At 49.7% G+C, this 23,200-nt stretch overlaps 1 pseudogene; it reads right to left on the bottom strand.

The window, feature by feature from the left end:
- Positions 1-8,269: 8,269 nt before the first annotated feature.
- On the bottom strand, positions 8,270-23,073 carry LOC144891214 (uncharacterized; annotated as a pseudogene).
- Positions 23,074-23,200: the final 127 nt, after the last annotated feature.

The following is a 23,200-nucleotide window of genomic DNA, read 5'->3' as shown; positions in this document are numbered from 1 at the left end:
GCGAGTCGAGGAGCGCGGGTTGAGCAAGGCGGAGCAGAGCGCGGTTAAAATGACCGGGATAGAAATCGCGACCCGGGGTATGGGGAATCCGGCGACCGCCGAGGTACAAAAGGAAATTTTATTCGGACCAGCGGTCGTCGAGGGAAAGAAAAAAGAAATTAAGTCCGAATCAATCGAAGCAGTAGTGGAAATTGGAATTGGAGAGACCGCAGATGTAGAAAAGCACGCGCGGCAGGGAGAAATGGAAAATGCACAAAGTCTGAATTCACATCCTGATGCCGTACTTGATAATCCTTATAAAGATTTGCAGCTGCGTGTGGAGAGGAGGATCCCAAAGGTGAGTAAGGTGGTATATGGTGCTAAGAGGTTTTGCGGGAGAATGTTTGGCGCCAAAATAATTTTTGCGCGCTTGGGATCCCAGCATACCGCGGGCGTTTGTGGGAGATCCGTGGTGCACTGTGTGAGAGAAAATGGCACGCGTGTGAGGAAAAAGTGTGCGTCGAAGAGTGAGTGTGTTACAAAGTGTGGGAGTAAAACCGAGTGCGAGCGAGAATGCACGTCGGAGTGTATGTGTGATGAGAGTGATATGGAGAGTGAGATGGATGAGGAGCGGGTGCGAGAATGCACACTTGGAATGGTTGAGCGTGTGCGAGGAGGCACACCTGAGTTGGTGGTGGAGCGCGTGATGGGGAGTGTTACAGGGGATGTAACGGAAGAGTGCACGCCCATGATGGTTACGGAGTACGTAACGGGGGAGAGTGCACGTGAGAAGTGTGCGAATGACGAGTGTGCGCCAAGGTGTGTTATGGAGTGTGTGGACAGCGAGTGGTATGTAATAGAGAGTGTGGTGGTGGAATTGACGGAGAGTATGGGATGTATGAGCAACGAACGGAACGAGTGGTGTGAGCATGTACGGGGAGCATCGACGTTAAACGGGATAGCGGTTAGATCGACATTTAACCGACGCGAGCTCCCGGTCCGTGCCGGCTTTGGGTATTGCGGGAGCCGGCGGGGATCGGTGACGCGTCGCTCCTCTTCGGAGCGTCGTGCACGATCCGGGCCGGGCCCCGCCCTGCACGGTCGCATCCGCGCTCTGCTAAGCAGAGCGGGCGGCCCGGTTCGAGGGAAGGTAGGAGGGGTCGGCACGGCGCCGCCTTGTGGTGGCGGCATTCGACCCGGGCAAGGTTGGCCCACCGCGCATGGGGGCGACAGGCTCCGCGCCGGGATGGTGCTTTAAACCTTGGCCCAACCAAACCTCCTCCCCTGAACCGAATGCCGGACGGACCCAACCGCAGGAGACCAAACAACCCGAATGCATTGCGCGGCTTTGCGAAGCCGAGCTTTGATATAATGCAACGACGCACAGAGGCTCGTAGTTTAATGGACTGTGATGGCGATAGTGATAGTGTAATTGTTTGTAATTGGTAGGAAATTGATGATTGGCAGTAATGATTGGCAAATTTGATGGGTAAAAATGATTGGCAGTAATGATTGGCTAATTTGATGGGCAATTTGATTGGCAAATTCTGATTGGCAAAAATTGGATGGGCAAAATTGGTAGTGAGAGATGCCCGATGTAGAGGGATGGCAAATCCACCATCCCTCCCACACCCCGGGCACATGAGCTATAGCTTTATGGGGTTGTGTAAACTAGCCTGGGAGGGTTAGGATAAAATGATAGGAATTTAGAGAAAGATGACCATAGGTAACGTTAGATTTAAGTAGCGACATTGTACCTGTAGGGGGGATGTAGCAGATTAGTGGATTATAATGACGTGGGATGTGCAATAGTATAAGGGAAGACGGGAAGCACTAAGTTAGAGGGAAAACCAGGCAGATCAGATGATGCAGTGTGTTTGTGGTGTGGTTTATTGAATGATGCATTGCGTATGGAAGTTCTTGCTGGTGAGCATATTGAAATGAGGAATTGAGAGGCAATGCTCGTGAATGGTGCAGTGTGTGTGAAGGAGGTGATTGAGCAGCATATGGTGAAAAGTGCGATTGTGAGTTGTATTGAGCGAATCGTCCTGGAGGGAAGACGGGTGCACATGCCACCAGGTGTACAGGTGACACCAGGTGTGTGGGCACAGGTGTGCAAGCAAAGCACGGGTGAATGGAGAATGGTTGAATGGAATAGATGGTCTGGAGTGAATGGAGCATGGAGCATGGAGTGTATGGAGAATGGTTGTGTGAAATAGCTGGTATGGAATATATGGAGCATGGAATGGATGGTGTGGAGTGAGTAGTGTGGAATATGTGGAGTGGAGTGGTTGGTGCGAAAGGAGTGGATGGGGAATATGGACCCCCTTCACGAATACCCAGGGAGGGTAGTTTAAAAGTAGATAGAGGGTATAGGTAAATTGTGGTGGATATTGGCATCTGTGGTGCGTGTGGTAGAATGGTGTTTGGATGGGTGCATTAGTGAAGTGGAAATGGCTGGGCGTGTGGCCTGTTAGTGTGTGTGTGGTTAAATGGGCACTCCACCACTGTTAGTCTGTCGGCCAGGTGAGGCCGCAGGTGGGCTCTGGGAGCCAGTTGAGTTGTGAATGGGGCCCGAGGATCCGGAGGACGGACCCGGGTAGCCCAGTGCCAGAGAGGGCACCGAGTGGGGAGAGCGCCAGAGGGCCTTCCCCAGGTAGATAGGTTAGGGTAAAGAGCAGGTAAGCTCGGAGGCAACTGCAGTGGCGGAGGTGTGCAGGTGAGTAGACCGGCTGGTGAGCCACACGACCCAGCCTGGAAATTGTGCGAAGGCACAGGGAGTTGAATCGGGGGAGTGAGACCCCAAATTGGTGAGCACCACAGTTTGGTCAATGGGAGTTCGGTTCTTAGAACCACATAGTGTAAGATGGCCAATGGTTTGGCAGGGAAAGATCCCGGGTAGAGTAAAAGTGTTAAAGTCATTTAGAGGATAGTTAGGATGGAAATCCCTTCGCACAATCTGCAGCCACTCATGTGAGGTGATGACATGACTCCACACCATGGTTGTTTTGTTTTTTGTGTGCAAATGTTTGGGAATGGTGAGACGCATCATGACGTGGGGGTGACATTGTGCTTGGTTGTTCCATCTCTTCCTCCTTATGAGGAATTGATGGCAAATTTGACAAATTGGGATTGTTGATGAATTTGGTGTTAGGGGAGATATGGGGAAGACGAGACGATAGTGACGAATTTGTAAATGTGTAGAGTTTTGTAAATACGGGGTAAGGGCAAGGGTAGGGTAGGTGACAGGGGGGGGTGACGTACGATAGGGACGAGCTTTCACCGCTCTCTCCCATGCGCACCTCACCTCTGCATTACCTTGTATTGATGTGTACCCTTGTGACCTTGCTCCGATGCTTGCTTTGTTCCTTCCTTCCCCACTCACGGCTTGTTCTTTTGGGTCTGGAGGGGGGGGTGGGGGGGGGGGGGGAAGTGTGCAGGTAGCCGCATTTGTGTGCCCTAGGCGCCGCTGCACAGCCTGCCTGGATCGATACACCACCTTATGGACCACACGACTTGCGGCCTAGCTCCACCATATGGACCACATGCTTCTGTGGCTAAGCACCACACCCTTATGGACCCCACGTGTTGGGGCCTGGCCCCTCTGCTGGGGCCGGCCATGATGGCCAGAGAAGAGTTGGCTTGCAGACCACGGTGAGGTGGCCCCTTTTGCCCTACAGGTGAACCACCCATAGTTGGCCCCTGTGGGCGCTAAATAAAAATGGACACGTTGTGTGCCTTTTTATAATTGTCAAATAGGCAGCAAGCAAAGAACAAGAAGGAACAACATGAGGAAGAAACATCGGCCAGCAGAGGGAGCAGAAACAAGAAGAACCGGTCAACAGTTTGTTTGTTTTTATTTTAAATGTGTGCAATGAGCACTGGATGGTGCTTTGGTGTTTTTTTGGTGCTTATTGGTGCTGATGGTGCTTTGGTGCTTTGTGATGCTCTTGTGCTCGGGGGTGCACTGCAATATCAATTGTGCATCCCCGGGCACGTGAGTATGGTGTATCGGTGCAGTGCAGTGCATGCTCTTCCTCTTTTTCAGATCCTTTCTTTTTGTCTCCCAAAATGACAGGTCCTGGGTTTGCCGTGTAAATACAAATTAGTGTTTTGTAAATAATGCTCCCCACCGGCTTTATATATAGTTTGAGAATAATTCCGCAATTCGGTTATCCTGTGGGCGTGAGTCTGTTAGGTAGGATGCAACGTAGCAGGCGGGACATAAGTAGTTGTTTTAAAACTGTCACACTCAAGGGTAAGGTTAATAGTAGTGGGCTACTACACCTGAGTGTCACATTAAGTAAAGTTAGTTCGGGTCGGGACGACCCTAGAGGAAAAACGGGTGCTGTGTTATGGTTTTTAGAACCTTCACTAGTAAATTTTAGTAAATGTTTCCCTTATAAATGTTCCCCTGTAAATATCCCCATCAATTGGTTTGTTAAACATCGCACCCTAGTTAGTCCATGAACAACACGTAGCGAACCATAGGACCTCCTCGTAGTTATTTCATTATTATGTGTTTCAGTTAAGGATCTGTTCCCAGTAGTTGAATCTGCGTTGCATTAATGAAATAAGAGTAGGCCCCAAAGTTCCCTTCAAAAGCGGTGCGAGTGGTTTTCTACCTCCCCACAAGACACCATTGCCCATGTGCTTCATCTCGGGGAAGAAGGGGGCAGAGGTGCCAGATCACAGGCATGGCACGCCGACGCACCACCCGAGGCGGAGTCCGCGAGCCCCTACCGAACAACCAGGGCTGGTGAGGTACCATCACGGGCGTGGCTCCATGAAGCGCGCATTGATTTGCAACACGCGTAATATAAGCGCGGGCGCGAAGCCTTTTTACAGAGTTGGGAAGAAGGCAGAGAGAGACGTGATCCAGAGTCGGAGAGAAGGCACGGTTGGGAGATGAACGAGGAATGAACAAGGGAGATGACGCGTAAGAAGACGGAGCATCCCAATCCCACCGCTGTATGCAACGTCCGCTTGCGGTGAATGATACGCACTCGCTGCCTGCCAGGGTTTCCCCCCACGACGCGAGTCGACTCCGGGAGCCGGACCTCAACGCCTACCATCTGCCTGGGCCTTCTCATCCCTTCTTCCAACCATTCCTGCCTGCTATTCCCTTGTCGTGTAAGTCTGCTTGTCTGTCCTGTTTGTTGTCCTGGGGAATAATATAAGATTGTTTTTAGGTTTGCCCTGTGTCTTCTTCTTCTTCACTGTATTTTACTTGCGTTTCTCCTCTTCTTTGGTTTTGTAAATAATTAATAAATGCCTGTTATTTCTTACCTTTGGTTTCTTCTTTCCCCTGATCGCTTTCGTCCTGTCTCCAATTGAGTACCTGTGGCACGATTTGGCCAACGCTCGGAATCGGGTTAGTCAATTGCTAACGGCTCGAGCCGCGGATTGCTAAACCGCTCGGCAAATACCATCTTGTCCGTGGTTCGAGCGGTACTTGTCTCCCTGTTTTGCGGAGGGATTGGTAAAGGTATTCGGGAGAAAACCTTGACCAATAACCCTGATCAATTCCACCCCGCAAAAGAGCGTTACAAGTACCAGGACGAGAGACGGCCAGCTTTACAGGCCAAGGGGATTAACCCCCCCTTGCTAAGGGGAGTGCCATCTCTGAGATCCGTAACAATATATATATATATATATATATATATATATATATATATATATATATATATATATATATATATATATATATATTGTCGATAATGTGTTATTTATTTTGATATATTTTCCTATTTGGACATTTATCTCTGCTTGAGCTCTTTTTTATACACAAATCTCCCGATGAGGAAAGCAAATATTGGAGAGAAAAAGCATGTAGGCTTACATTGTAACGGCTGTTCAGTGTTTGACGGCCTTTGTTTAAGGACCATCACATGAATCTAAACACCAAATATGAATGGGCCAATTAGCGTCATTACCGAGGACGCTTGCAGTGCAAGATTAAAACCAATTCGCGGTCGGTTAAGTGTGACGCACACATGAATTTAAATCGCCGCATTAGAGCGAAAGCGATTTTAGGTGACCGCGAGTGTTTAATAATTAGGCTCCGAGGCAACGTCGTGACATTAAACTCAGAAGCAATAATGTGAGCTTATCATTTTAATTTTTTTTTGCAACGTACAATATCTAATAGTTGTTCCAATAATCGATAATGCAAAACTTTTCTCTGAACAATATTTTTGAGGTTCTTCCAGATTCTGTTAATAGAAAAATATACAACACAGATCATTTAAACGATCTATATAAAATTCCTGCACATAAGGGTGTCGATCATCGTTGACTTTTAAATCGTATAATACAGACAACTTAATTGTACGAACACCTATCTATAATAGAGCATATATATATATGTATATATATATATACAGTCACGTGGAAAAGTAAGTACACCCCATGTAAAGTTTAGACTTTTTCAACATATTTCAACATACAGCTGTTTGATCTTCATTTCAACAATATATATATATACTAGCAAAGGTACCCGGCGTTGCCCGGGTTCCATATATGTAGAAAGTAAATGACTTGAACTTACAGCAGGTTGTTATGTAGTTCATGTTGTATGTAATTATATGTACATAACATAAGAACTTGCTATAAGTTAAGTCATTTAAGTTAAAAAGGAGTGAGTGAGTTGGTGATTTAGGTCCAAGTTCAATCCATTTAGCAACTATGTTTCAGAACGGGCCACATTTGGTGGTCTTCACAAATTTTTGCCACTGCTGGGATTGGAACGTGGATCAGCTGCAGTGGCAAGCAAGCACATGATCCACTGGGCCAACAGCGCTGCCTAGGTAAAATATTAACAGACATGTGTTTTCGTCAGCAAGAGCTCTGGGGTAAACAACATTTCTTGTTCTGCCGTTTGGTGCTCTGATGAAACGATGTGTGCTTGCCCCAACACGTGAGCATGCAACGTAGAGTTCACCATGAGAGAAACAAGGACTTGTCAGTTCAACTCCAGCAACCTTGAGAGATTGTCCCTGAGACTTGTTGATGGACATAGCAAATGATAGTCTCACTGGAAACTGAAGGCGCTTGAACTGAAATGGCATATCTGTTGGGATGATGGGAATCCGTGGAATAAAAACATCGTCTTGGCACAACCAGTCATAATGGTGGCTTCGATCACATGGGGCATAAGAGTTTTGACAGCGAGTCTTGTAACGTTAGAGTTTTGGTGCATCCAAATTAAGTAGCAACATAATGGGGGCTCCCACTTTCAGTTGCAGATTGTGAGGTGGAACGCCAGTGAGCTGAAGAGAGTTTAGAAACTTTGTTGGATAGTTGACAGCATCGTCAAGATCAACTACAGTGTCAACTGACCTGTCCCATGTGGATTGGTCTGGTAGCTGTTGAATGATGGTGGCATTAATATCCTGCACAATGTCATTTTTGGGAGCAAGGATGGCACGTTCACAAAGCCACTCATGGTTTTTATAATTCTGTGAGTGGCTAGGATAAACCTTTAATAGCATTTCTTCAGATGTGTTGATGATTGTTCCACAATTTGGGGGTATTGTGACATCTCCAGTCTCAGTGTCTACTGGTAGCTGACCATTGCCCAGTTGAAGCAAAACCTTTGGAAACTGGCCTGCTGAGACATCTCTATTAAGTGCAACTCTCATGTTGGTAGAAAGATGGAGTTTTTCCACTCGTCTCCAAATATAGGATTCTTTGAGGCATGCTCTCAACTCATCAGCAGGTGTACCCTTTGGAATGACTGGTAGAGCTTGCCTGAAATCTCCAGAGAGCAAGAGTGTGACTCCACCCATGATTTTCGTGTTACCTCTGAGATATTGTAAGGTGCGATCGAGAGCCTCAAATGCAAGTCTGTGAGACATTGTGCACTCATCCCATACTATCAGCTTGGCCTGCTTTAGAACCTGTGCCTGTCCAGATCCTTTGCCAATATTGCACACAGGACTCTCATTGTGGGCCAGGTTGAGTGGCAGATTAAAGGCAGAATGAGCAGTCCTGCCACCTGTGAGCAAAGTTGCAGCAATTCCAGATGAGGCCACTGCCATAGCAATCTGCTGTAGTGAACCAACTTGTGCCAAAATTAAGTTGATCAAAAACGTTTTGCCTGTTCCACCAGGGCCATCAAGGAAAACGATTCCACCTGAGTCAGATGTCAACAAATTATTGTTTGATCCTTGTATAAGCTTCTTTTTGATCTGGAACCAAGAGTGGTTCATTTTGGTGGACATACTGTTGCAGCTGTTGAATGTCATAGGTGGTTGCCTGAAGCATCTCTCGACTGAGAGTTGCAGGTTCAGTTCGTACAGGAGCAGGCAGTCCACACTGTTGAAGTATCCTTGCCAGCCATGGACTGTACAGTATTTTCAATGAGTACCAGTGCTTGGTTGTACATGGCAGAGGTAAACTGCAGGTTTGGGATTTTTGACTCTTGTTGTGCTTGATACAGTATGTCTTCTGTCATGCTGTCCTGGTGATTATGCCAAAGTTGCTCAGGATTGGATGGTGAACAGGCACAGATACTGATAGCAAAGAGGCTCCTCATCTTGCTTGGAGAATGCGAGACTGCAGCCTCTTCCAAGGTACTGTTCCAGTGTGCATCATCTTCCAAGAGACCTCTTCTCAGGCAAGCTTCACGGTATGTTGCACAGACATATCCAGCAACTGTCTTGAGATCCTGGAATGAGGTTGGACCATGAACGTTGTGCAGGAGGAGTCTGAGATAAAAGCACTCAGAGTTGCTGGGATGAACAGTGTAGACATGACCTAACACTTGACTGGATGTGATGTGAGGGTGTCCAGGGATTGTTGCACCTTGCTTTCTTGGCTGAAATGCCTTTTTCCCTTCTTTCCAGGTGTAATATCTGTGCACTTCACAGTAGAGAAGACTTCTAGCAAAGGAATCCTGTTTGCACAAATCAAAGGATGCAGTTAGTTTGGTCCTAGGTGGCTGCTAGGCTCACTGCAGCGCGGTTTCTTCTGTGAAGTTAACTCTTTGCCCATTTTCCAAATGGATCTCAAGATGCATAACACTGGAGTGGCGTTCATGAATGGGAAAGTTGAGAATACGCCACACAGCCTCATTACTGCTGATGTTATGACCCATCTGATATGCTGATACCTCATCATTTTTGGTTTCCTCTCTCTGCAGACCAAAGACTGCCTGATCAGTACCTTTGTTGACGTACTTCAAGACATACTTGATAGACTTGACTGAGTAGCATGCTTCAACATTGATGTGTGTTTTGAAGATGCGTGAAAGGAGAGGGTTGAAGGGCACCAACCACTGGTTGTCAATGACAATTTCTTGTTGTTTCACTATGAGAGTAGTGGTGAAGCCCCCATCACCTTGCTTTCTTCTTCTGTACAAAGGATATCATCCTGATCTGTCTGAGTTTCTGTAAGAAAAGGTCTGGGGTATCGTTTTGTGCATTTTCCTGCTTTCATGCAAGGAGAATGAGTGTTGTTGTGACCACAGGGACCATGGAGCATGTGCTTCACCACTACTTCGTGCAATACTTTGTCCTCGGTAGGATTTGGAATCTCTGCACTGATGATATCATCTACCTGAGCTGGACGAATCTTATCCTTAAGCCAGACCAAAATGTGGATGTGTGGCAATCCACGCTTTTGCCATTCAATGGAGTACATGTAACATCTGCAATCTCCAAAAACAGCACCTTTTGTGATGAGATTCATGAGTGAAATAACCTCCTGGCGAAGCACTCTGGCAAGAAGATCATGCCTGTCTTGGGCTGTCTGACCAAGCATAAGTTCTGCTGTGATCTCAGGCCATGTAGGATTGCAGGTAAAAGTGATAAACAGATCAGGTCTACCATAGTAGCGAACATAAGTCATGGCATCCTGTGTGTACTCATGCATGTAGCGAGGACCCCCTGTAAAGGAAGAGTGATTATAACCAACTGTCCAACATTGGCAGCATGACCATCATTTGCAACAGCATCTCTAAGGTGAACATAGCTTTGCACTCTTAATCTCTTCTGGTTGTGTCTGATCTAGCACAATCGCTCAGACTCAATCTTGGCATACATGTCAACAATGAATTGGTGGAAGAGCTGACCATATCGCAAAATATGACTGTCCATTTGTCTGACCATAATTCGGTAGGAATAGAAGTCATTGGCAGACACTTTTTTTCCATCACGTCTTTGGTGTTCAAAGTGAGATCCATCCTCACCTTTCCAGAATATGAGAGGATACTGCAAGGCATCATAGGCCTTATTATTTTCAGAAATACGAATCAGTTTGTCATCTTGCTGTTGGAGAATGATGTCTCGCGATTGAATTATTGTCCAGATATGAGGACAGCCACATCCGAAACAGTAGGAGCACTAAAGCGCCATGGATGCTGTCCTGTTGGAGTTCTGTCAGCATGGATGATTACTTTCCAGTTTGGCTGTGTTAGATTATGCAAAGTAGTGCGAAAACTCTTAACATAATTATTATGAGCATGGAGCATCTGCTGAAGGGCCAGCACAATTTCCTCTCTGCCAGTTGTAATATTTCTGCAGCGTTGCTGTACCTGCTGCTGCTCATCACCCAGGAAATAAATTTGAAGAAACTTTGGGTCTTCAGACCCAAATCTTCAAACCTCCGGTCCCTCGAGCGACGAGGCTTGCTTCGATCTCTCCACGGCATCAAAGTTTGAGTGTTTTCCCGTTCGTGTCTTTGTCAAATTTCCGCTGGGTATTTTGTTGTGTATGTGTTATTGTGTGTTTCTATTTGGTTTCTATTTGCTATTATGCCGCGGAGCAGCTGAGCCAAGATTCCTACACAGATCAACCGTGAACGCCACGTTCCTAAAGGCGTCCAGGTAGTGAACTTTCCGACACGGATTAACCGTGAACTCCACGTTCCTAAAGGCGTCCCTTTAGTGAACTTTCCTACACGGACTAACCGGGAACTTCACGTTCCTAAAGGCGTCCATGTAGTGAATACTTCCAGGCCTCCCCACCCAACCACCATGGAACCTGGCTCTCAGCTCGGCCTCCGGGGGAAAGTGCTGTAGATTTGCTTGACCTTGGGATTTTTGATCATCACCCCTTAACCTTCATGCAAATGAAACTAAAAGTGAAAAATCAGAGGTTGATGAGATGGAGTTTGGCTTTGCAGGAGTTCAACTTGGAAATTGAACATGTAAAGGGCAGGGACAATGTCGTTCCTGATGCTTTGTCCAGAGTGAATTCACTTTAGAAATCTCTGTGGGTTGTGTGAAATTTTGTTGCTTTATTTTTGAGATGTTGATAATTAATTGTTGCTCATGGGAATTGGTGATTTGGGTTGTGAGTTTATTTTTGTTTGTTTAAAGAGTTTGCAGGCAAAGAAAGTTTTCGCTGTGTTCAAACTTTCTTTCTTGAGGGGGGGAAGTGTTACGGATTCGTAACTTCCGTTATTGGGGTTTTCACCCACTTGACGTAGTTCTGATCTTATGTACTATTATTATCTTCAAAAGGTTTATTATTCAGGAACGGTTATCTAAAGTTAAAAAGGCTAACTTTAAATGATACAGGAAACCGAACCGGAAGAGAGGAAGATGAAGAAGCGGTGCGAGAAAAGTCGGAGAAGACGCATGACGTCAGCGCTCCGTAACGAACAAGGTCTACCGACAGTCGCGAGGGAATTTTGAGTTCCTTGAAAGGACATCCGGCGATAGGAAGTATCGCTGGAGGGGAAGAAATCGGCGTAGTCAGATTTGGGCACTGTGATTCCGACGAATCCTCGCCTCATCACATCGGCTCAATCAGGAGCCGTCGGCCATGTTGAACCCCGCGCTTCGGATACCAACGAAGGTTTTGCCTCGCGTCATCTTCACACCAACATCCTACCATCTGCCGGGGATGTGTGTGTGCGACTGCTTCGTCTCCAATTACGTTGTGGGTTGCTGAGTAAGCGGTGAGGGTGCGCCTCTGGAGGGCGCCCTTGTACAGTTTGGCGGGGCGATCTCCAAGGCCAACTGTACGCGCCTCGGATACCGACTGGAGAGCGAGATTCGGGCTTCGACCGGATTTCGTTCTATCGACCGCTGGAGCGAATCACATTCACCTTGGGAAAAGTTATAGAGACATTGAGGAGTGTCCTTTCACTCGCTGGCAGCGCAGTGAGTTACCTGACTTTATATAAGATATATATAGAGTGCACTCTTAATGGCCATCTGTTATACCGTTATTCCTGTGTGTGATTTCTAATACAATTTTGTTCATTTATAATCATTGGTGTGGTTACCTTATTGATTTGATTGTTTCATTTGATGGTTTCATGGATGGTTTCATTAGTGATTGATTTTGAAACTGAATAACTATTCTTTCTGCCGTGATTCCTCTCGGGGTTCGGTGGTATACCGAGACCAGAAGGTCGGGGAGGAACACGTAACACCAGCCCCTCAGTTGGCTCAACCCCTTTTTGCGTGCACCGAGGCCGAGCACTGCTCGAGCCTTCTCGGCACTGCCGAGCACGCCTGCGAACTGCAACCTCGGGGGGCCCGCGAGGAACCTCGGCAGCCTCCCCCGAGGCCTTGACCAGCCCCTCGGTTGCCTCAACCCAACGGCAGCGTTTTTTCACGCGGACCGAGGCCGAGCACTGCTCGAGCCTTCTCAGCACTCCCAAGAGTGCCCGCGAACTACATGCATGCCCGTGCGAGTGCTTTCTCGGGGGGGGGGGGGGGGGGTGCATGTAGCGGTTACCTTATTAGCATGTCGCGGTTACCTTATTCGCATTTCACGGTTACCTTATTCCCATTTCACGGTTACCTTATTCGCATGTGGTGGTTACCTTATTTGCATGTAGCGGTTACCTTATTTGGTCATAATCCACATGCACGGGCCTGTGGGGCTTTTGGTTGTGTGGACGTGACGTACGCACGGTTGTTGGAGCCACGCCCTCCGAAGAGGGTTTTGGCTTTATAAAAGCTGTATGAGTTCCGTTCGCGAGATCAGTGCTGGAGATTTCTGTTCGAATAAACGAGCTTCGAGCCCTATGAAATGGCCTCGTCTTCTCGTCTTCCGCAACTCATATATATATATATATATATATATATATATATATATATATATATATATATATATATATATATATAATTATATATATATATATATATATATATATAATTATATATATATATATATATATATATATATATATATATATATATATATATATATATATATATATATATATATATATTGTTACGGATCTGGGGGACGGCACTCCCGTTAGCAAAGGGGGGTTAATCCCTTTGTCCTGTTAAGCTGACCGTCCGCCGGTCCTGGGGGTATGACAACACTTCCGGTCGGTGGTGAGTAGGGTCGTAAGCCCAATCCGTCCTTCTACCTAATTACCACCACCGGCCGTAAGCGAGGAGATACTCCCACCCGGGCCGCAGCGTGATTGAATGCGCCGAGCGAAGCGAGCTGCGACTCGGGCCGTTAACAAAGGACTAAACCCGACTCCGAGCGTTGGCCGAATCGTGCCACAGGTACTCAATTGGGAAAGGACTAAAGCGATCGGGGGAGAATGAAACCAAAAGGCTAAGAAATAACACAGGTTTATTCACTATCCACAAAACCAAAACCAAGGAAGAAACGAAAGGTAGGACTATACAGGAAGAGGAAGAGGCAGATACACAGGGCAGCCTTAAAACAGTCTTATATTATCATATGCCCCAAACAGAACAAACAGACTCACACGAATAGGGAATGGCAGGAAGGAATGGCTGGAAGGGGGAGAAGGTCCAAGCCGATGGTAGGGCAGGAAGGTCCGGGCAGATGCGCAGCGTCGAGGTCTGCTCCAGTCCACGTTCCGGTCCATGCTCTGGGCTTGAGGCGAAACCCGGCAGCAGCTGCACGTATGGTTTCACGCGGTCGGACAATGTGAATATATGGCGGTATTGTCGTTGTCAACAGACCCACTCTCCTGCCTTACGATTCAGCGTGTTCTCCTCTGGTACCATGCACTTCGGACCTTCGCACTCATCTGGACTTTCGCACTTATCTCTCCTCTCTCGTGAAGCAGTCCCTCGCAGCCGCTTTTATCGGGCGTTCTTGTATCCAGCCACCGGCTCCTATGACACGCCTACGGGTCGGCTCACCTCGGCCCTGGTTGGCCGGCGAGGGCTCGTTGGCTCCACCTCTGATGGTGAGTTGACGTGCCACACCTTGTTCTTGTGTCCCGCCCCCTTTTTCCTCGGGCCTGAGACCGCATGTTCAATGGCGGCTTGGGGCCATCAAACAAACCAAGACAAGGGGCAGCGAACGCTGCCCTACCGCTACTGCACTTTGAAGAGCGGGAGATGATTGGGGAAATTGAAGGGGCCTATCTTATTTGATTAATGCAACATAGATTCAACTATTGGGAACAGATCCTTAACTAAAACACGTAATAATAATGAGATAACTACAGATAGGTCCTATGGTGCTCTACGTGTTGTACATGGACTAACTAGGGTGCGATCTTTAATAAAGCCAAATAATGGGGATGTTTACAGGGGATTATTTATAAGGGAACATTTACTAAAATTTACAAAGTGAAGGTTCTAAAAACCATAACAATATATATATATATATATATATATATATATATATATATATATATATATATATATATATATATATATATATATATATATATATATATATATATATATATATGAAGCTCATTCTATCCATCTGCAACATTTGGTGTCAAGAGTGTTTGTTTTGGTTACCTGTTACTGATGTAAAAATACAACAACAATGTTAAATCTTTTATGCGAATCTTTCGTTTATTTGTGAGGTACAGGTAGCAATTTCAATCGATTCATAAGGACCTGCTAAGTATCCCTTGGCAATGACCATTGTACAGGCGAGTATAATATATTGAACCCACCGACTACATTTTTCACCACACATTTCAATGACCATACATAAATAGAAAGAAAATCCAAATTACCTTCACCGAGGTTGATCAAGTGCAAGATCTAAAATTTCTGCTATCGCCAATTCCTTGGACAGGTAAGGGTTCACAAAAACTACAGCCTCACCCCACTGAGTAGTGAATCCTCTCAATATTTCAGCTATCCTGCGCCCCCTGGTGAGTAATGTTTATTAAAGATGCCACGTTCTGTTTCCCACCGTCATGAGGCATCATATGTTTTGACATGTGCAAGTGTGGTGTCATTTCTCACTGTCCAACAACCAAACCCTTATTCTCCCAGCATGCACCAGTGTGAAACCTCCCCCAACACGAAGCATGCATTCCAACTTCATCTCCAACATGACATACCACACTGCCACAACATCCTTTGCCATTATTAAAGTTAAAGGCAAATACTGTAGGAGCTGTGCTCCCACGTAATCGGAAGAATGGACGCGACAAAAAGCTGGAATTCGTCCGAGTTTCTTTATTCAAACAAAACAACTCGGGTACTCTGAAAAGCCCGTTTATCGGGCAGCAATATATATACACATTATCCCGGAGCGTTTGCCCGGGAAAGGCGAGAGGAGGCGTGGCCGGGCGTCCTGGACGCGGCCTGGCAAGTCGAGAGCGGGCATGGTGATCGCTCCGCGTCCTTGGTAGGTGCAAGGCGATTGTGTAAACCCAGCGGTATCCGCTACACACGTCCCCCCAGAATCGACTTGCACCGGCAGGGTCAATTTAAGGGGGGTCCTGATGACCCGGCCGAAGCGACCCCTCGCGGGTCGTGGGGGGGGGGGGGTGCGGTGTGGTGGTGGGCGGTCGAGTGGGGGGCACCGTGGATGGGGGGCGGCCTCGCCGCGGCAGAAGGGCCAACCGTGGCGGTTGGTCGATGTCCACGTGCGCCGGCTTGAGGCGGTCCACCGCAATCCGGTCCGACCTGCCGCCGATGTCGATGACGAACGACTTGTCGTCCCGTCGCAGGACCCGGAAAGGCCCGTCGTACGGCGGCCGGAGTGGCCCCCGATGTGCGTCATGACGCACAAAAACGTACTCCGCTGTGCGAAGCGCTGGGGGGACGTAGGACTGGGGGTCACCGTGGTGGGACGTTGGCATGGCGGCAAACCATCGGGCGGCCTCCTGGAGGTCCGAGCGCTGGTGAGCTGCAGACCAGGGACTGGTAGCATCGGGCACGAATTCGCCCGGGACGCGTAGCGCCTGGCCGTAGACAAGCTCGGCGGTGGATGCCCGGAGGTCCTCCTTGGGGGCCGTGCGGAGGCCCAAAAGGACCCACGGCAGCCTGTCGGCCCAACCGCCGTCCTGAAGGCCGGCCATGAGCGCGGCCTTCATGGAGCGGTGGAATCGCTCGCACAACCCGTTGGCTTGGGGATGGTAGGCCGTAGTACAGTGGAGCTTGACCCCCAGGTTGCGGGCGACCGCACCCCACAGCTCAGAGGTGAACTGCGGTCCGTGGTCCGACGAGATGTCAGGCTGTGCGCCGAAGCGGGCGACCCAGGTGGCGATGAAAGCCTGCGCCACGTCGGTGGTGGTGATGGAGACGATGGGAACGGCCTCCGGCCACCTGGTGGTCCTGTCCACCATGGTGAGCAGGTGTGTGAACCCCCGTGATGGGGGGAGGGGGCCCACCAGGTCCACGTTGACGTGGTCGAAACGTCGTTCGGGCACGGTGAAAGGTGCCAGCGGGGCCTGGGTGTGTCGGTGGACCTTGGCCTGTTGGCAGGCTGTGCAGGTGCTGGTCCAATCGCGGACGTCCCGTCGAAGGCCGTGCCAGACGAATCGCGCCGACACCAGCTTCTGGGAAGCTTTCCGGCCCAGGTGGGAAAGGCCATGGAGGGAGGCGAAGATGCCGCGTTGCCAGGTAACGGGCGCGATGGGGCGAGGCTGGCCTTGGGAGACGTCGCAGAGCAGGACAGTGTCCGCGAAGGGGATGTCGGCCAGGCGGAGGCCCGTGTCCGCCGCCCGGAGGGCTTGCACCGTGGTGTCGGTGGTTTAGTCCGCCGCCATAAGCGTGAAGTCCACGCCGAGGTGGACCGCGTTCGCGCTGGCCCGAGAAAGACAGTCGGCCACGGCGTTGTCTTTGCCGGCGATGTGCCGGATGTCCGTGGTAAACTCCAACACGGCGGAGAGGTGGCGCTGTTGGCGGGCTGACCACGGCTCCGTGACCATGGCCATTGCGTAAACCAACGGCTTGTGGTCGACGAACGCCGTGAAGGGTCGGCCCTCCAGGAGGTGGCGGAAATGGCGAATGGCCAGGTGTAGACCGAGGAGCTCACGGTCAAACGTGCTATATTTGAGCTCGTTCGGCCGGAGCTGCCGGCTGAAAAAAGCGAGTGGCTGCCAAACCCCGTTCACCCATTGCTCATGTACGGCGCCCACCGCATAGTCAGAGGCATCCGTGGTGAGGGCGATGGGAGCGTTGAGCACCGGGTGAGCGAGCAGTGTTGCGTCGGCGAGGGCCCGCTTTGAGCTTTTGAAGGCCGCGTCCATTGCTGCGGACCAGACGATGTCGTGCTTGGCCGGCTTGCCCCGGAGGGCTTCATAGAGGGGCCGCATGAGTTGGGCAGCGCGGGGCACGAAGCGGTGATAGAAATTCACCATTCCCAGGAATTCCTGCAGGGCCTTTATGGAGCGGGGACGCGGAAACGTGGTGATGGCCTCGACCTTGGTTGGCAGCGGCACGGCCCCGTTCCTGGTGATGTGGTGGCCCAAAAAATCAACGGCCGTCGTGCCGAAGTGGCATTTGGCCGGGTTGACGATGAGGCCGTGCTCGCTGAGGCGCCCGAACAGTGTTCGGAGGTGGAGGAGGTGCTCGGCCCGGGACGTGCTGGCGACGAGGATGTCGTCCAGGTAAACGAAGAGGAACGGCAGGTCACGCAGCACGCCGTCCATCAAGCGCTGGAACGCCTGAGCTGCGTTCTTGAGGCCAAACGGCATCCGCAGGAATTCGAACAAGCCGAACAGCGTGATGACGGCCGTTTTAGGGACGTTGGCCGCCCTGACAGGTACCTGGTGATATCCCCGTATGAGATCAATTTTTTTTAAATGACCCGTCCTGCCAGACGGGCGGAGAAGTCTTGGATGTGCGGGATCGGATACCTGTCGGGGGTGGTAGCGTCGTTAAGGCGGCGGTAGTCGCCACATGGGTGCCAGCCGCCCCCTGGTTTTGGGACGATGTGTAGTGGCGAAGCCCACACGCTATCAGAGCGCCGCACGATGCCGAGGTGTTCCAAAGCGTCGAACTCGGCTTTAGCCACGGCGAGCTTGGCTGGGTCGAGGCGGCGGGCTCTGGCGTAGACCGGCGGGCCCGTGGTTGGTATGTGGTGCTCGATCCCATGTCGTACTGCGACGGCCGAAAACGTCGGCCGCGTGAGGGCCGGGAACTCCGTGAGCAGGCGAGCAAACTTGTTCGCCGCCGGGAGGGCGCATGCCAGCTCGGTCGGAGCGGAGCTGCTCAATGTGCATACCAGGGAGCTGAAGGTCTCGGCGTTGATGAGGCGACGCCGTTGGACGTCCACCAGCAGTCCGTGTGCGCAGAGGAAGTCGGCGCCTAGCAGAGCCATGGGCACGCTTGCGGTTACAAAAGTCCAAGCAAAGCATTGGCCGCCGAAGCAGAGGGTGACGTTGCGCGGGCCGTAGGTGCGGATGGCCGATCCGTTGGCTGCAACCAAGGAGGGGCCACAAACCGCGGACTGCCTGTCCTGATCGGAGGCGGGTATGATGCTCAGTTGGGCGCCGGTGTCGCACAGGAAGCGCCGTCCGGACACTTTGTCCGTGATGAAAAGTAAGTTGCCCGTGTGGCCGGCGCTCATGGCTGGTAATGAACGCCGGCCCGGCCGTTTCCCGGCCTGCCGAAGGTGCACGGGGGTCGGCATGTCCGGGCCTTCTGTCCGAACCTGGCATGATAGTAACACCACGCTTGGTCAGGTGGAGGCCCCGGTCGTCGTGCTGGAGGTGGTCGGCTCGGCGTAGCGGCCGCCAATTGCGTCGGCAGTTCTGTCGTCGACCGTGCCGGGTGCTCGGGTGCCATGGGCGTTGCGTCGGACGGCGGTGGGCCCCAGGTCGCTGCTGCAATGCGTTGGCCTGCCGCGGAGATCTTGTCGGCTTCCCTGGCGAGGGCGCGGGGATCCGTGATCGTCGTGCTCGCCAGGGCGAGGCGTACCGGGCTAGGCAGCTGACGGAGGAACAGCTCCCGGAACAGGAATGCCGGAGAGTGCTCGCCGAGCAGCGAAAGCATGTAGTCCATTCGCTCGGACGGGCGCGTGTCGCCGAGCTCGGGCAGGTCGAGCAGGCGCTGTGCGCGTTCCACCGATGAGAGGGCGAAAGCGTCGAGGAGGAGCTTTTTAATTGCGCCGTATTTGTCAGCGGCTGGCGGGCTCTCGAGGAGGCTCAGGGCGCGGGCCACGGTGGCTGAGCCGAGCGCTGCTACCACATGGTGGAAGCGGGTGTCGTCGGCCGTGATGCCTCGCAGGGCGAACAGGGAGTCCGCCTGGGCGAACCAAACCGCCACGTGAGCCTCCCAGAAGGTAGGCAGTTTGAGGGCAACTGCCATGTCCATGTCGGTAGGTCACCAATGTAGGAGCTGTGCTCCCACATAATCGGAAGAATGGACGCGACAAAAAGCTGGAATTCGTCCGAGTTTCTTTATTGAAACAAAACAACTCTGGTACTCTGAAAAGCCTGTTTATCGGGCAGCAATATATATACACATTATCCCGGAGCGTTTGCCCGGGAAAGGCGAGAGGAGGCGTGGCCGGGCGTCCTGGACGCGGCCTGGCAAGTCGAGGGCGGGCATGGCCAGGCGTCCCGGACGAGGCCTGGCAAGTTGGGACCGGGCCTGCCCGGGCGTCCTGGACGAGCCCGGCATGGTGATCGCTCCGCGTCCTTGGTAGGTGCAAGGCGATTGTGTAAACCCAGCGGTAGCCGCTACAATACAATCTTATTTGTTTGCAATAACGGCAACAACACTCAGAGTTATATGATGCTTTTATGGGAAAAATACATTACGAATGAAACCTCTTTTACTGATCAACATATCATTTACAACCTCACATGCATGATGCATCCATCATCTGCAACTGTGAGAATGGCCCCAACTAAATAAACATATTGTTGCGGATCTTCGAAGCCCGTTCCCGTTACAAAGGGGAGATTAAACCCCTTTTTCCCCCAGGGTCTTCAAAACCGCGAGACCGAGTCGCCACTCCCGGGCAAACGTGGAAAAGGGCTTCGGGACAAATTCACACGTACCTTTGGTACCCACGTCGCAGCGGAGGTGGGGATCGAGTCTCGCACGAACCACGCGTAATTGAGTACGCCCGAGCGGAATGCGTACCATGTGACTCGTGCTGTTACCTTTCTATTAGAACCCGATTAGAGCGATTCTTATTCGTACCGTGCTCGGCCAATGATGGAAAAGACAGGACGGTTGAATCGGAAGAAAGAACAGATTTATTCACACTATTTATATTACAGGAATTGGTAGAAGGAAAGGGACACAGGGCAGAACCTAGTCAGTCTTATACTAAAGCCCAGACAATGGGCCCACTTACACACACGGGGAGATGGAGGAAGGATGTTCGCGCGCCAAACGCGCCTGCTTCGGTCGCTCCTGCAACAGCTCACCCGGCGTGTAGCCCTCTGGCGGTCACAGCACGTATCCCGGCGAAGGCAGGCAGGAGAAAATCCTCGCGGCGCGTATTCAGGCAAAGGCAGGCGGGAGGAAAATCGCGCGTCTGTGGCCCGGCGCGGGTCGTCTTTTACAGCGCGCGATTAATACTGCGCAGAGCGCGGGGAGCAGGGCAAGTTCGTGTACAACGGGGTAATTCAGTTCATATGGTATGACTCAATACTGGCGTGCGTTCCCAACTCGTCTGTACTCATCGGCGTCTCCTCCACTCATCTGACAACTCGGAACTCATCTCATCTTCTCCGAACTTGAACTGAGGTGGGGGGCTCGGGGCAGGGTTATATGGCCCGGTGGCCCCGCCCTGGCCCGACTCGAATGTTCCAAACCCCGCCTCTTGCCGCAGTGGTAAGCCACTCCCCTCGAGCCCTGATTGGCGGCTCGTGCTTACCGATGGCTCCTCCTCCGCCTTCCTTCGGCCACGGTTGACTTGCTCAGGCCTGCCGCGTGATATTTCAGTGCCAATACCAAACCAAAGCGCCATAAGGACACCTCATTTTCACTGGCCTACTCAACGCAAAACTAACACAGGAAAGGACTACGCTTACATTTACGAAGAAATAACTGAACTTAAGCGAGGCTACATGTTGTAGTGTAACTAACTAAGAGGGGAAATTAACCTTTATTACAAAACCGCAACAATATTAAACATGTGTAATGCCAAATAGATTCGAGTATTCCATTTCAAGGGTCTCGTCTGCTTGTATTATCTGGTGGACGTTAAATAAATCCCAGCGTTCTTCGCAAAGAGTGGCGCACCGTGAACAAATCACATATTCCTGCACCAGGCCTGGACAACCGATGTGTGAAAGACTTGGGCTAATAACGTTCCTTGGGCAATCTCACAATAATGTAGGAATAATTGGACCAATCCAATAGGTAGTAGTAGACGTAGTGGTAGTAGTAGTAGTGTAGTGGTGGTAGGAGTAGTCGTGGTGGTGGTAGAGGTGGTTGTGGTAGTAGTTGTGATAATAGTAGTCGTCGGGGTTGGGGGTGGTAGTTGTAGTAGTAGTGGTAGTAGTAGTTGTGGTGGTAGGAGTAGTAGTAGTGGTGGTAGTATTAGTAGTGGTGGTAGTTGTTGTGGTGGTACGAGTCGTGATAGTAGCGGTGGTGATAATAGTAGAGTGGTGGTTGTAGTATTGGTAGTAGTAGTAGTGGTGGTGGTTGCAGTAGTAGTAGTAGTTGTAGTAGTACTGATGGTAGTAGTAGTGGTGGTGGTTGGTAGGAGTGGTGGTAGTAGTGGTGGTGGTTGTAGTTGTTGTGGTGGTGGGAGTAGTTGTGGTGGTCGCTGTAGTAGTACTGGTAGTAGTGCTTTTGTTGGAAAGGCTTTAGAGGTTTGCACTCAAGGCTCAGGAAAGTTCAGGCATTAGTTTCCTGTTTCATGTCGCTCAACTTCCTCATTATTCCTACGGCATAGCAGACCAATTGTTCAAATTGTTCTAAAAGCACCAAAATTGGCACACATGTAGATTAATATATTCTAAACATTTTTGGATATGGAGGCATTCAAGATTAGCCCTGTGGAAGATATGGCGGCCATTGTTCAAAATGGCCGCCATTTACCATTAGCGTCATTACATAGACTTCATTATGTGTCGTTAGTATGGTGCTAGATGGGCCAAAATTCCTTTTTTTTACATCAGAATTAACATCAATAAGTGTTTAACAGATATTTAGATACAAAATATCTGTTATCTGTTAAATTTAAATATCTGTTAAATAACAGATATTTAACAGATGTTTAGTTTAACAGATACAAACCTCTCGATGACATGCATTGTATCCTCTTGGATGCTTGTGGGTGCATTTGCCAGACTCAGCAGGGCATCAGTGAGTTCTGGCAGCGTGTTCCATGTTGCCCAGGCAGATTTCTTCCCATGTCCGACGAAGGCTGACACAGTATCACACCCTGTGATGGCATGAAACATTGGAAGAGTGCATTTTGAATGAATCTTGAATGAATGAAAAGAGAAAGAAAAAAAAAAGAGAAAAAAAAAATAAAAAAAATAAAATAAAATAATGAAAAGAGAATCTTGAATGCCTCCATATCCAAAATTGTTCAGAATGTATTAATCTACATGTGTGCCAATTTTGGTGCTTTTAGAACAATTTGAACAATTGGTTTCGTATTTTTTACTATGCCGCTGGGCTACATCCCTGCAAGTCCATGGTTTGATCTGCAGTGGAAAAGGTGGAGCATTTTAAAGAAAAAGCACTACCAAGACAGATGGAGAGGTAAAAGAACATCAAAAACAAAATGACACATTTAAACAAATAATAGCAAAGTACCTTGTGGAGGAAATCCTGAAAAGTGCATCATTTATTGTCCAGATTTCTTTAAAACTGCCGGCAGTTCGGGAATATTGTGCTACCTTAAAATCCAAGGTGATTCGTGTAAATCTAAAATAAATGGAGATCGCTGTGCCTGAAAACGGCGAAATCAATTGTCCATTACAAGGCAACTCCGGCAGCGGGAAAGTCTCATTCATGCAGACTTAGAACCTTCTCCTTCCTTCTCATCTGAGAGCTGGACCCCAAATCCAAGGTGCCGTTCAAGTGGTTTAAGTTTTATAATTATTTGTTGTTTAACCGAAGAAGAAGATTCCGCGAAGTGCT

This window comes from Myxine glutinosa, chromosome 3 (assembly GCF_964187855.1).
Source record: "Myxine glutinosa chromosome 3, kmMyxGlut1.1, whole genome shotgun sequence".
In the NCBI taxonomy this organism is placed as follows: Eukaryota; Metazoa; Chordata; class Myxini; order Myxiniformes; family Myxinidae; genus Myxine; species Myxine glutinosa.
Note: the sequence above shows the minus strand (reverse complement) of the source record. Positions and strands in the feature narration are given on the sequence as shown.